Source organism: Pan paniscus, chromosome 3 (assembly GCF_029289425.2).
Source record: "Pan paniscus chromosome 3, NHGRI_mPanPan1-v2.0_pri, whole genome shotgun sequence".
NCBI lineage: Eukaryota > Metazoa > Chordata > Mammalia > Primates > Hominidae > Pan > Pan paniscus.
Window position 1 is genome coordinate 162,631,816 of NC_073252.2, and position 11,464 is coordinate 162,643,279.

Below are 11,464 nucleotides of genomic sequence, written 5' to 3' on the forward strand. Positions count from 1 at the left end.
CCAGCACTTTGGGAGGCCAAGGTGGGAGGATCTCTTGAGCCCAGGAGTTTGAGAACAGCCTGAGCAAAATAGGGAGACTCCTGTCTCTACAAAAAATTTTAAAAGTTAGCCAGGTGGGGTAGTGCACATCTGTGGATCCACCTACTCGGGAGACTAAGGCAGAAGGATTACTTGAGCCCAGGTGGTCAAGGCTGCAGTGAACGATGTTAGTGCCACTGCACTCCAGCTTGGGCAATAGAGCAATAACCTGTCTCAAAAAAAAAAAAAAAAAAAAAGGAGGTACATTTATAATTCATTAAATAAAAGATTTTTAAAAGGTATAAACAAGGCCCAGTGCGGTGGTTCACGCCTGTAATCCCAGCACTTTGGGAGGCCGAGGTGGGCAGATCACCTGAGGTCAGGAGTTTAAGACCACCCTGACCAACATAGTGAAACCCTGTGTCTACTAAAGGTACAAAAATTAGCTGGGTGCAGTGGCAGATGCCTGTACTCCCAGCTACTCAGGAGGATGAGGCAGGAGAATCGCTTGAACCCAGGAGGCAGAGGTTGCAGTGAGCCAAGATTGTGCTGCTGCACTCCAGCCTGGGCGACAGAACAAGACTCCGTCTCAAAAAAAATTTTTTTAAGATACAAACAGTATCATCTTATCTTTTAAATACATGTGAATTTGCATTACAAAATCTGAGTCAATTATCTCTAAGTGATAGAATTTCTGTGTTTTCTATTTTTAATAAATATGTATATTTTTAATCCAAACTATTGCTTTACAGAACACTATATATGTGTGCATTTTACTCCATCCAGTAAATGTATGAAGGTCATTTTTAACTTCGACAAGAACAGTTTGGTGGGGTGATGAGTCTGAAATTTTGCTTAAATGTGTTCGCATATTTGTAATTGGCTTTTAAATAAGCTGGTAGAGGCTAATTGATGGGTGTTGGAGTATTCATTTTACAATTGTCTCTCTTTTTTTGCTTATGCTTAAATTTTTCTATAATAAACAATAAAAAATGAGTGGGCTAAAGAGAAAATGAGAGGAGTAAAATTGGAGACAAATCATCAAAATGTATAGTCAACTCTTTCAAAAGATTTTTTTTTTTTAAAGGTGAGAAATAGGATGACAGCTGGAGACTATCCAGAGAGAATTTGGTTTTAAGATAGGAGAAAGTACAGCATTTGCAAGTGACCCAGGAAACAATTTAAAGACAAATGCAGAAGTGATTGGGGGGACAATTGCTGCAGTGATGAGTTTACACAGATAAGAGAAAGAGAATTTATTGGGCAGGTAGAATGGCAAGACATAAGAGGAGAGAGGTCCAGGACAATATGACAGAGACTTTAAATCCCTCTATAGAGAAACTGGATTTACTCAACAGGTTACTGGAAACCTTCAAAGAATTTTAAGCAGACGAGTGGCATGGTAGATTTGTGTTTTGGTTAAACGACAGCATATCCAAAATGGGATTTAAGTTAGACTGTGAATTTCCATCTACTCTTGATTTTTTGTTGTTGTCGCTGTTTTTTTTTTTTTTTTTTTTTAGAGATGTGATTTCACTATGTTGCCCAGGCTGACCTCAACCTCCTGGGTTCACGCAATCCTTCCACCTGGCCCTCCTGAATGACTAGGACTACAGGTGTGCACCACTGCCCCTAGCCTGGTATTTGTTTATTGTACCAAAACCTTCAGTGTTCAAGTGAATTATTTTGATGGCATTTTACATCTTTTTTGGAAATCCTTTGAGTGTCAAAAAGTAAACTTTGTCTCAGAAAAGAATATCAACATTCATGATGTCACTATATAACAGCCAATATCAGAAAGTGTAATCTTTGGCCAGGTGTGGTAGCTCACACCTATAATCCCCACTTTGGGAGGCCAAGGCAGGAGGATCACTTGAGCCCAGGAATTAGAGACCAGCCTCGGCAACATGGTGAAAACCTATCTTAAAAAAGAAAGTATAATCTCCTATTCTTTGTAATTCAATATATAAAAACTGGTATCTCATCACTGTTTTAGATTGCTTTTTTTTAACATCCAATGAGGGTAAACACTTCCATATGTATATTCACTTTCAGTATTTGGACTGTTAGTAAACTTTATTGGTGAAGTTTCTAAGGTGAAGTTGTTGTTTAGTGTGTGTTAGTAACAGAAGAAGTCTCTGTAAGTCTAAGAAGAAACTGTATCTGGCTGTTTCTATTATCAGCCCAGAACTCCCTTCTCAAAGAACCTTAAGCTTTTAAACCCATGTGAAATATTTAGGCATTGAGTGTAAGAAGCTGGAGACACAGTAACCACAAAGAAACATATCCATTGCAGACAACACAGTCACATCCCATGGCAAGTCTGTTCTTTGCTGTCTCTTTACAGATTACATCAATACATACCTTCTGTTGGTATGCTGCAGAAAGCTTTTTATGTCTGACAGATAGATGTAAACATTGCTTGTAAGCTTTAATTTTTCAAGGAAAAGAAACACAGACATTACGCACAGTATTAAGGAAGAAGAGAAAGTAAAAATAAATCTAGACTAATTTTGGGTTACTTGCAATTTAGGGATAAACCTTTGGATTACTCCTCAAAGATATGGAAATCACTGGTTCCTATTAAATATCTGTCTAAATGTCTCTTAAGCATTAGAAGTGAGTGGGAAGTATAGTATGGTATTTGTTGCTGTAATGCAGGGGTGAGCAAACTTTTTCAGTAAAGGTCTATATATATATATACACACACACACACATATACACACATACACACATATATGTACATATACACACACATATATGTACATATATACACACACATATATATGTATATATACACACACGTGTGTGTGTGTGTGTGTGTATATATATATATATGTTTTTTTTTTGAGACCAAGTTTTGCTCTTGTTGCCCAGGCTGGAGTGCAATGGCGCGATCTCAGCTCACACAACCTCCACCTCCTGGGTTCAAGCAATTCTCCTGACTCAGCCTCCTGAGTAGCTGGGATTACAGGCATGTACCACCACGCCTGGCTAATTTTGTGTTTTTAGTAGAGATGGGGTTTCTCCATGTTGGTCAGGCTGCTCTCAAACTTCAGACCTCAGGTGATCTGCCCACCTCAGCTTCCCAAAGTGCTGGGATTAGAGGCGTGAGCCACTGCACCTGGCTATTTTTTTTTTTTTTTTTTTTTTGAGACAGAGTCTGGCTCTGTTGCCCAGGCTGGAGTGCAGTAGTGTCATCTTGGCTCACTGCAACCTCCACCTCCTGAATTCAAGCGATTCTCCCACCTCAGCCTCCCGAGTAGCTGAGACCACAGGCATGTGCCACCACACCCAGCTAATTTTTGTATTCTTAGTAGAGACAGGGTTTTGCCATGTTGGCCAGGCTGGTCTCAAATTCCTGGCCTCAGTGATCTGCCCACTTTGGCCTCCCAGAGTGCTGGGATTACAGGCATGAGCCAGCGCGCCCACCATGATAAATATTTTAAGCTTTGAGTGCCATATAGTTTCTGTTGCAACTATTTCACTTTGCTGTTGTACTCAGAAGGCAGCCATAGACAACACTTAAACAGATGCACATGGCTGCATTCTGATAAAACTGTAATAATGGAGTCTAAAATTTGCATTTCATATTATTTTCAAATGTCAGAAAATACTACTCTTCTTTTCATTTTTAACTATTCAAAAACATAAAAATCATTCTTAGCTCTTGAATTGTACAAAAATAAGTATCAGGCCAGATTTGGCCTGTGGTCTATAGTTTGCCCACTGCTGCTGCAACAGATTAATCAAGTGTTTCTTTCTGAAATGAATCAGCATTTCTGAAGCACTTCCAAGGAAAACAGCTCATCTAATTTCCCAAATGAAGATATTATCATAAATCTCTATAAATGACAAGCTGCAAAGAACAGATGACCATGTGAACCTGAAAGTTAAAGGTTGTATTAAATTCAGATGCAAACAATTCACAATTCACAAGAATCCATTTATTAACAACAACAAAAAGCTTGTCTACATATTCGAATGCTTGGCAACAAGATGAATGTTAGTGGATAAAGCCATGGAAGGGAGTTCACAGCTATGATATGAGCTGCAATTGTATGATATAAGAGCAAATCACTTAAACTTTCTTGACTTCAGTTACCTCATCTATGAAATAAGCCCATTAGATTAGATTATACCTAAACTTCCTTCCAGCTGTGAGTTTTCATCACGTCTATTGAGTTACAGCATAAAATAATTCATCTAGCCTGTATCTTGGAATTTATGAGCCCTGAATATGCAGACCATTACTAAGCCATGTTTGTCTTTGTTCACCATTGAATCCAATCCCAGGATCTATCCAAATGGCTAAAATATAGTAAAAATATAATAAATGTGCTGAATAAATTTTAAGAATACAAATTTCCTCACTTTACAAGACAATGTATAAAAAGCGATTGAAATAAGTTAATACATTTATTCATTTAGCAAATATTTTCCGAACAACAACTGTGTGTTAGGCACAGAAACTGGGCAGACACCAAGAGTAATAAGACAAGGAGGCTGGGCACGGTGGCTCATGCCTGTAATCCCAGCACTTTGGAAGGCCGAGGTGAGTGGATCACCTGAGGTCCAGAGTTCGAGACCAGCCTGGCCAACATGGTGAAACCCCGTCTCTACTAAAACAAAAATTAGCTGGACGTGATGGTGCGGGCTTGTAATCCCAGCTACTCGGGAGGCTGAGACAGGAGAATTGCTTGAACCCAGGAATGAGCCGAGATCACACCACTGCACTCCAGCCTGGGTGACAAGGCAAGATTCCAGCCTGAGCAATAGAGCAAGAGTAATAAGACAAGGTACCTGGCGAGGGAATTTCATAGTCTGATGGACCTAAGGGCAGAATGGGGTCGGGGTACAAAGGATGATGGGAAAATTTATTTATTTATGCCAATTTTCCTTTCAATTTGCTTTTATAATTAGAATATAAACATTTAGTAGAAAGAGTGAAATCTGAAATAAAAGTTGACTTCTATGTCTCTGTCCCAATCTTCGGAAATGAATAAATACTGGCCTGGTGCAGTGTCTCACGCCTGTAATCCCAGCATGTTGGGAGGTGGAGGCAGGTGGATTGCTTGAGCCCAGGAGTTGGAGACCCTCCAGGACAACCTGGCAAAACCCCATCTCTACCAAAAAAATATATACAAAAATTAGCCAGGCATGGTGGCGTGCACCTGTAGTCCCAGCTACTCAGGAGGCTGAGGCAGGAGGATCTCTTGAACCCAGGAGGCGGAGGTTGCAGTGAGCTAAGATCATGCCACTGCACTTCAGCCTGGGTGACAGAGTGAGACACTGTCTCATAAAACAAGCAAACAAACAAAAAAAAATTAACTTTAAAAATTAAAAAATAATAAAAATAAAATAACAATTAAGAAATGAATAAATATTTTCTGTCATTTGCTCTTTCCCTAGCAAAATCTCTTTTTCACACATATATACACAAATATACACAAACACACATACACTCTGATTCTTTCAACTCATGACCTTTTATTTGTCATCTCTAAAAATGTTAATATTATGAAGATGTGTTAATAAATGAGGATTGTTGCATAAATGAAAATTTTAACTATTTATGAAAGGTACAGTAGACAGACACGGAAAGTGTTGGCTCTAGATCCAGAAGACCATCATTGCGTGAACACAATAATGAACAGCACCAGACTGACAGGCGGGAGCGCAGCAACAGGCTAGGAGCATCAGAAAAGAACAGTCTACACGGACTGAGGTGGACGGCGAAGAGATGTGGCAGATTTTCTCTGTGAGTGCTCCCATTTTAATCAGTGAAATAATAAAGAAGCAAAGTCAAAACTGAGAATGATTAAGAGGAAGGGAAGAAGGTGTTGAAAGCTTAAGGCATAAGAATTAATGAAATAATCACCCAGGACATTTTTTTTTTCCTAAAATACACTCTAAGATAATTTTTTAAAATTATGTCTTTACTTTTTTTTTTTTTTTTTTTTTTGAGACAAGGTCTCGCTCTGTCACACAGGCTGCAGTGCTGTGGCATGATCTTAGCTCACTGAAACCTCCACCTCCCTGGATCAAGCAATTCTCATGTCTCAGCCTCCCGAGTAGCTGGGACTACAGGCACGCACCACCCTGTCCAGTTAATTTTTTATATTTTTTGTAGAGACAGGGTTTTGCCATGTTGGCCAGGCTAGTCTTCAACTCCTAGCCTGCCCAAGTGATCCACCTGCCTCAGCCTCCCAAAGGATCTCAAGTGATTGCCTGCCTTGGCCTCCCAAAGTGCTGGGATTACAGGTATGAGCCACCATGCCCGGCCTACACATTTTAAATTGACATTTAAAATGTTTCATTATGACTTCTTAAAGTTGTTAAGGATGTAATGCCTGGTACATTCTAAATATAGATATTTTAAATAAGACTTTTAAAAGGGTAGTCATTGGAATTTGACAAAGTCTACTTTACAAAAACTAAAAATATGGCTCATACAAATATAAAGTGAGCAGGTGCCAAAGATGTATTTAAAGAGGAAACCATTAATGAGGGAACTAGCAAGGTGGTAAAGCAAACCCAAAGGGTGATAGGAGAGACCATGTGTATAGCTCCTGAAAGGAAGTGTGATGAATAAAACCGCTAAATTAGATATAAAATGGGTTAATGCCCTACAGGGCAATACACATGCAACCTTTGAGTTATTTTTTCTATAGGACAGAAATCATTCACATATCTACTGGACAAAATTGTATTGGACAAGAATCTTTATAGTGCTATTAGTCTTTTAAAATTCTGCATCTACCCTTAGAGAATTGGTAAATTTTTTAAATTATAAAATATTTTGGGTGGGTGCAGTGGCTCACGTCTGTAATCACAGCACTTTCGGAGGCCAAGGCAGGTGGATCACCTGAGGTCAGGAGTTCGAGACCAGCCTGACCAACATGGAGAAACCTGTGTCTACTAAAAATACAAAATTATCTGGGCATGGTGGCACATGCCTGTAATCCCAGCTACTCAGGAGGCTGAGGCAGGAGAATCACTTGAACCCAGGAGGCGGAGGTTGCAGCGAGCTGAGATCGTGCTGTTGCACTCCAGTCCGGGCAACAAGAGTGAAACTCCGTCTCAAAAAAATATATATATATATATAGATAGATAGATAGATAGATAGATACACATAAAATATATATATGTGTATATATATTTGTAAATATATACATAAATATATGTATATTATATATATATATATTTGATCAATAGGAAATAGTAAGTTAAAAAAGGTATGTATCCCCAGAAAATTAGATAATTCATGTGTAAGTCTGTTAGAAAATGTTCCAATATATTAAAAAACCATATGATCAGCTGGGCACGGCGGCTCATGCCTGTAATCCCAGCACTTTGGGAAGCCGAGGTGGGCAGCTCACTTGAGGTCAGAAGTTTGAGACTAGCCTGGACAACATGGTGAAACCCCATCTCTACTAAAAAAAAAAAAAAAATACAAGAAAAAAATTAGCTGGGTGTGGTGGTGCATGCCTGTAATCCCAGCTACTTGGCAGGCTGAGGCAGGAGAATCCCTTGAACCCAGGAGGCAGAGTTGCAGTGAGCCGAGGTCACACCACTGCACTCCAGCCTGGGTGACAGACCAAGACTCAGTTTAAAAAAAAAGTTAAAAAAAAAAAAGTGATCATTCTTTTACCTGTTCACATTTTACATATTTTATTTCTTAGCAAATCAAAACAGCATAATAATCTGACACCCAGAATCATTCATTTTAAGAATACAAGGCTCATCAACAGAATAATACAAGAAAATACAAGACTCATCAAAAGAAAATACAGAAAATAAAAGACTCATCAACAGAATAATTTATATTATTCCTTTTTCTACTTGAAATGGTATTTCTATTCACCTTCACCAAAGAATTTATTTTAATTTAGCATATTTTTGCCGAGGCACAGTGGCTCATACCTGTAATCCCAGGACAGTGGCTCATACCTGTAATCCCAAGGGAGGCCGAGGTGGACAGATTGTTTGAGCTAAGGAGTTCAAGACTAGCCTGGGCAATAGAGCAAAACTCCATCTCTACAAAAAATACCAAAAAAATTAGCCGGGCATAGTAGCACATGCCTTATAGTCCCAGCTACTTGGAAGGCTGAGATGGGAGGATTACCAGAGCACGGGAAGTCGAGGATACAGTGAGCCACGATCATGCCACTGCACTCCAGCCTGGCCAACAGGAAAAAGACCCTGTCTCTAAACAAATAAATAATTTTATGTATTTTTATGTTTGACTGTCTTTTATTGATCATTCCATTATTCTCTGCAAAAATAACTGGTATTTAAATCAGATTATTTTCTGGTCATAGGCTCATAAGTTTAAAAAAAAACTATTCTTCTATATTGAGTTTGCTAACTATTATCAGTACACAATGAATAAAAACAATGTAAAATCTGAAAAAAAAAACAGGAAAAGGGGACTGTCATTCCTCTTGCACAGGAACATTCTGAAGCAGATGGATTTTAGGAAAGATATGTATATATATGTGTGTGTGTGTGTGTGCATATGTATGTATGTATGTGTGTGTGCAAATATATGTATATATGTGTGTGTATATATAGATATAAAATATAGAAATTGAGGATATGGAAACTCAAGCTTCCAAGTCTTAATGGATAGCAGTTTGAAACCATCAGTCTTTAGAGTAGGACAGTGAATGGACTAGGTTAGTAAATCTCAAAGTGTGATCCCTAGACCAACTGCATCAGCATCCCCTGGAAACTTGCTAAAAATTGCAAGTTCTCAGTCCCCACCTTAGACTGCTGTGGTGGTCAGCCTCCAAGATGGTCCCTAATGGTCCCTGCCTCCTGGTACTCACACCCTTGTGTAGTCCTGTCCTGCATCGTACCAGGGTTGGTCTGTGTAACCAACAGAGTAAGACAGAGGTTTAAAAGCTTGAGGCCTCTGCCTTTACACCTCTTTCTCTCTGTATGTTTCTCTCTCTTATCACTTGTTCTATACAAAACCAGCTGGCCTAGAGAGGCCCACATGGCAAGGAACTGTAGCCTTTGGCCAACAGCCATTCCTGTGAGCGTTGGAGTGCATCCCCAGGCCTTTTGATGACTACAGCCCCAGCCAATATCTTCACTGCTACTTCACCAGGTATCCTAAGCCACAACTACCAATGTTAGTTTCTCCCAGATTCTTGACCCTCAGAAATGGTGAGATTTTTCTTTTTAAAGTTCACTGTAACCTGCTAAGTTTTCAGTTAATTTATTACACAGTACTAGATAGCCAATATGCCTACTGAATCAGAAACTCAAGGTAGAGTCCGGCAATCTGTATAAAACACACAAGGTTCTGATGCATGTTAGACAGCCACTGGATAGGGAGACATAGTAGAATTGCAGAGGAGTATGAAGAGCAAGTGAGACCATGCAACAAAGTTATGTTCGTCTCCAATGACATGCAGCTGCATGAGTAGATGAGAGGCTTTAACTGGAGTTAGTGTTTTGCCAGGGCTATATGTCAAAGCAAGAGAGGCAATGGACTGTGTGCAAAGGAGCTATTAAAGTGATGAACCATGGAATATCAGCTGCATAAGAAGGAAAGTAAAAAAATGATGAGTGACAGTCTGTAAAAACTATGATGGAGGCTGAAGGATTGACAGCAAAACCACAGGGACCTATTCCATCCAGAATCCTAGAGTGATTCTGAAAAAGAAAATAAATAATTTTGAGAAAATTGAAAATTTTTTTCTAATGGAAGAGGACTCTATATATGAACAAAACAGACTATGGCTATCTATACCAGTTATTTTCCAACTTTCATGACAGAGATTCACACTAAGAAATACATTTCACATAGTGTTTTATGAAAGGAGAGAAGGTTAGAAATACATTTTGCATTATGGCTATTACAAATACATGTCTATAATTAAAACAAGTTGTGTTTTTTTGTTTTTTTGTTTTGGTGGAGATGGGGTCTTGCTATGTTGCCCAGACTGGTCTCAAAACCCTGGGCTCAAGTTATCTTCCTGCCTCTGCCTCCCAAAGTGTTGGGATTACAGGTAGGAGCCACCATGCCCAACCACTGAAACAAGTTTCACCAAATAGTACTTACCTTACTACACATGATACACTCAGTTTTCTATTTTAGTCCATTCTGTTCTATTCTAATCCATCCAGTTTTAAACCTCTGATTGTGGCACATTATATTGATTTTAGATTTCCTAATGGGTTCCAACTCACAGTTTAAAAAGCAGCAGTCTATGCCACTGCTGCCCAACAGTGATATGATGCAAGCCACATGTGCAATTTAAAATTGTCTAGTATCTGCATTAAAAAAGTAAAAAAAATAAATTAACTTTAATAATACATTTTATTAATGTAATATATTCTAAGCATTATCATTTCAACATGTAATCAAATTGAAAAATTGTCTAGTAATAAATATGAGAATTTTACATTCTTTTTAAAATATGCAATCTTCAAAATTTAGCATGTATTTTATATTTATGGCATATCTCAGTTGGAAGTAGCCATATTTCAAGTGCTGAACAGGCACATGTGGCTAGTGGCTGTTATCTGGCTAAGACAGTGCAGGTCTACACAATATTATATCATGGTGTCTAAGCAAGAGTCAGAAAGATTTGGTTTCTAAACTCATCTTTGCCACTGATTTGACTTCATTCAAATTAAATTTAAACTTCGAGTCATTTTTATCTTCAACTCTAATATGTGGGTAAAACAGTATCTAGTCTTACAGAATTGAGTGTTATATGAGATTAAGTATATAAAGTGTTTACAGTAGAATTGACATATACTGGCCAGGCGTGGTGGCTCACACCTGTAATCCCAGCACTTTGGGAGGCTGAAGTGGGCGGATCTTGAGGTCAGGAGTTCGAGACCAGCCTGGCCAACATGGTGAAACCCCCGTCTTTACTAAAAATACAAAAATTAGCCAGGCGTGGTGGTGGGCGCCTGTAATCCCAGCTACATGGGAGGCTGAGGCAGGAGAGTCACTTGAACCCAGGAGGTGGAGGTTGCAGTGAGCCAAGATTGCGCCACTGCACTCCAGCCTGGGTGACAGAGCAAAAAAGCATCTCAAAAAAAAAAAAAAAAAGAATTGGCATATACTGTTTACAGTAGAACTGGTATAGAGCTGTTGTTATTACACACTCCTCAATTCAGATTAGTCAAATCTCTTAACTAAACAAAGTCAGATTAAATTTGTGGCTTGGGGTGTCCATTCCTCAAATATTGACAGAACTCCTAATACTTAAACACTCTCCTCCTATAATGGAACGCTCAATTTAGGGAAATAAATTTTTAAAATACAAATAATAATTCAACACAGTAAGTGTAAAAATAAGGGTATTGTGGAGCACAGTGGTTCACACCTGCAATCCCAGCACTTTGTAAGGTCAAGGCAGGAGGACTGCTTGAGGCCAGCAGCTGGAGACCAGCCTTAGCAACATAGCAAGACTCG